Source organism: Penaeus monodon, chromosome 28, assembly GCF_015228065.2.
Source record: "Penaeus monodon isolate SGIC_2016 chromosome 28, NSTDA_Pmon_1, whole genome shotgun sequence".
Classification (NCBI taxonomy): Eukaryota; Metazoa; Arthropoda; class Malacostraca; order Decapoda; family Penaeidae; genus Penaeus; species Penaeus monodon.
Window position 1 is genome coordinate 38,599,652 of NC_051413.1, and position 571 is coordinate 38,600,222.

The following is a 571-nucleotide window of genomic DNA, read 5'->3' on the forward strand; positions in this document are numbered from 1 at the left end:
GAGATATTCATGGCAACAACCTGTTGAAATATAGTCCTTTCTCCAGTAGATGGAAAGGATATTAACCCATTGCCTCTGGGAGAATGTGGGCTCACTTGGCCTCCACTCTGGGCAGTGTGCAGGGCTGGTTGGTAGCACTCACCGTGCCACAACAACAAATTGATGTAATTTTGTGTGTGGGGCAGGGTGGAGTATTTGCATGTATGCAAGACATGACTTCAAGACAGTCACACTGACAGATTTCATAAACAAGAGTGAAGGATTCTTACAGGTTCACATCAGCAGCAAGAGGATACCTTGTTTTGGCGCATGAATCTTCCAGGCAGACCTTAAATTCACTCTTTATACAGAACAGTAGGCAATCGTAGCATTACATATCCCTTCTCCCTCAGGCAATGCTCTAGGGCATGTGGTGTGTCCATGAGGGTTTCACATAAAGAGCAGTATAAAATGTAATGCAAACCTCAATGTAACATGACGTGAATGACCTGTTGGCCATGACATGAAACCTACATTATCCATAGGCTATGAGTTCATGTGAATAGATATATTCGGTATGGTTGAATATCAA

General features: G+C 43.1%; 1 protein-coding gene across 1 annotated transcript in view; it reads left to right on the top strand.

Moving 5' to 3' along the window:
- LOC119591572 overlaps positions 1-571 on the top strand; it is a gene marked incomplete in the record, with an annotated part of 55,247 nt that overhangs the window by 47,752 nt on the left and 6,924 nt on the right.